This window comes from Salvelinus sp. IW2-2015, linkage group LG8 (assembly GCF_002910315.2).
Source record: "Salvelinus sp. IW2-2015 linkage group LG8, ASM291031v2, whole genome shotgun sequence".
In the NCBI taxonomy this organism is placed as follows: Eukaryota; Metazoa; Chordata; class Actinopteri; order Salmoniformes; family Salmonidae; genus Salvelinus; species Salvelinus sp. IW2-2015.
Window position 1 is genome coordinate 39,651,506 of NC_036848.1, and position 3,226 is coordinate 39,654,731.

At 47.7% G+C, this 3,226-nt stretch overlaps 1 pseudogene; it reads left to right on the top strand.

Annotated features, from left to right (window-relative positions):
- LOC111968247 (lethal(3)malignant brain tumor-like protein 2) overlaps positions 1-3,212 on the top strand; it is a 29,500-nt pseudogene extending 26,288 nt beyond the window's left edge.
- The last annotated feature ends 14 nt before the right edge of the window (positions 3,213-3,226 follow it).

Sequence of the window (3,226 nt, forward strand, 5' to 3'; positions counted from 1 at the left end):
GATGCTTGTTCCATATTCAATGTTAAAGCAAAACTTGTTTGGGTCCATATTAAAAGGTTAATTTGTTCAATGTTGGCCCGCGACTTTGTTCAGGTTTTACATTTTGGCCCACTGGGTATTTGAGTTTGACACCCCTGCACTAGAGCATCCCAGACTGGAAGGAGTACCTGATGAACCGGCTGGAACTCTGCCTGTGGATTTGTATATGAAAGTAACACTTGTGACAAACATACTGCCTTTTCTCTGTGATAAAACCAACCAAATTACCGCTGCCCCTTTTTTCTCTAATGACCTTTCCTTCTCTCTCACACACACACACACACACACACACACAGCTGGCAGAGTGTATGAAGGGTCTGTTCTGTACTGGAATGCATGTGGTGGACCGGACTCTGGTGAGCCTGGACGCGACTGGTGGTGGTGGACACTGTAACCGGGGGCCACCTCAAACTTGTCTATGATGACGGGGAGCAGGAGGCCCATGGGGAGCCCCTCTCTGACTTCTGGTGTCATATGTGGAGTCCCCTACTGCACCCAGTGGTCTGGTCCAGCAAATTGGGCCATGTCATCAGACCAACTGGTACGTGATTAAACCAAACGGTACACTGTTTTTTAAAATAAAGTTGAACATTGATGATTAACTTTTTCCCCCAAACATTGACCACCCAACATTCCGTAAGGTGTACTGTGACAGCCCCATGCTGTTTAAGAAGGTCAGTGTATAGACTGATCAGATGAATCAATATCTATCTATATAGATGGCACTTTGGCATGGCAACAAACTTATACCAGAGTCGGCGGCTTAAGAAGCACAAATAGAGCGCAGTGTCTCTGCATGCCACAACTGCTTGTTTCATGACTGTGAACCTTTAATAGCACCGCTATGCTTAACTATGACCCCCCACCCATAGCCCAGGACTGTGTACATGGAGGCTTCTTTGAGGTGGGGATGAAACTGGAGGCCATCAACCCTCTAAACCTGGGCAACATCCGTGTGGCCACTATACACAAGGTAACAGGAGATAACAGGAGTTCGCTATAATGGCTACTTCTAGCTAGCAGACTAGTGATTCAACCTGATGAAACAGGTCTCTTTCTGTCTCAGGTGCTGTTGGATGGCTACCTCATGGTGGGCATTGATGGCATAGGTGATGGGTCTGACTGATTCTGCTACCATACTATCTTCCATGCGATACTACCCAAGGGATACTGCTAAAAGCACAACATACAGCTCACACCACCCCCTGGTAATATCCTACTCTCTCTCTCCCCTACTTTCTCGATCTCTTCCTATTTCTTGTTGCTCTGGTTTATTTTTCTGGGCAAACGCCACCTGCTCGGTGAATCTATGATAAGAATGAAGTCAGTGGTTCCCTATGCTATGTCATATCGCTTACACAAGTGGGATATTCATCTTCTCCACCAGGCCATGACTGGAAAACCTTCAACTGGGCCATATACCTGGAGGAGAAGGGAACCATAGCTGCACCAGTATGGCTCTTCAACACATTTTTATCTACCAAGTATCATACAGGTGCCCAGCTTACAGTATATAGACTTATGAGATGCTATTCATACTCAAAGAGAGGTTTGGGAAACACTATTCTAATTCTGCATCTATGGTGTGTATGTGTGTGTCTTACAYGACAGCTCGAGTCACGGCTTCGCTCAGAACATTAAGTTGGAGGCAGTGGACCTGATGGAGCCTCGGCTGGTGTGCGTGGCCACCGTGAGGCGCTGTGTGAGCCGGCTGCTGCTGCACCTTGACCTTGATGGCTGGGAGCCAGACTTTGATCAGTGGGTGGACTTCCAGATATCAACCCTGTGGGCTGGTGTGAGGTCACAGGATACCAGCTCCAGCCACCCATTGGACCAGGTAAGAACTGAGGACTCGGAGGGATGTGTGGAGAGACACGCAAATGCACGCGCGCACACAGGCCCCACTATTTGCTGTTATATTGATGCAAGCTTTGCGTGTCGTTTGATTGGCATGTTTGTTCTCCTTTTCGTAGATCCTGTTGCAAGTCGCAAGAAACACAAGCCTATGGGGAAAAATAGTAAGTTCTCCCAAAACCATCCCGCACCACAGATACTATCTAAACCAGATAACCCGCTTTTAGATTCAACCATGCAACTCAATACTTATTCCTCTGTCATAACCCTCTCTCTTTTCCCGTTCCAGAGAAAGGGATGGTTAAAAAGAAACTGGCAAACCTTCTCTCCAAGAACCGCCCCCCCCCAAGCTAGCCGAGCCAACGGTCTGAACCAGAGGTTGGAACACCAGAACAGTTAGACCCCACAACTCTAATACAGCAGATTAAGGCTGAGCCTGAGGAGCAGGAGAGTGAGTAGARGKATACCCTTTCAGTTACAGTCCATACAAGATGAGGTTGATAACTTGGAAGAGTGGGGAGATACAGATTATTATTGAATGCCTGTCACTTATATTAATTGCTCACAGTGTTTGTGTCCTCTTTTTCTCACTCTCTCCAGTCATAGCAGTGAGGGTGGAGATGGCGACCCCTATTGCCCCCACCCTGCCAGAGGCCCAGGTCCCTCCACTGTGGTGGTCAAGCAGAGCCACAGGTAGAGGACTAGCAGAAAGCAGAGCCTCAGAAGATGGAACTTCAGAACCCAAGAAGGCAGAACCCCAAAAGGCAGATCAGAAGAAGCAACAGACAGAGGTGGAATATTGAGACTCACTGATATTAATATACCCTAAAGGCAAACCACAACCATTTGCCAAATTGACCATAGATGAGTGTCTATGGGCAACTTCATTCTACACTACTTCACAGCCTGAGATCACTACACTACTGATCACCTCAACCTGAAGATCAGATGGTTTTACCTAACCCATACTTGTATTTATGGATGCAGCATCTCTTAAATGTTAAACTGTCACACAGAGACACAGCTCAACAGAAAGGCAAGTACTGTGACACAAGTTAAGGACATTCGTTCGTTCATACACTGATTGTTCAAAAGCACTCACAAACTTCTACAGATGCACAATCGAGAGCATCCTGTCGGGCTGTATCACCGCCTGGTACGGCAACTGCTCCGCCCACAACCGTAAGGCTCTCCAGATGGTAGTGAGGTCTGCACAACGCATCACCGGGGGCAAACTACCTGCCCTCCAGGACACCTACACCACCCGATGTCACAGGAAGGCCATAAAGATCATCAAGGACAACAACCACCCGAGCCACTGCCTGTTCACCCC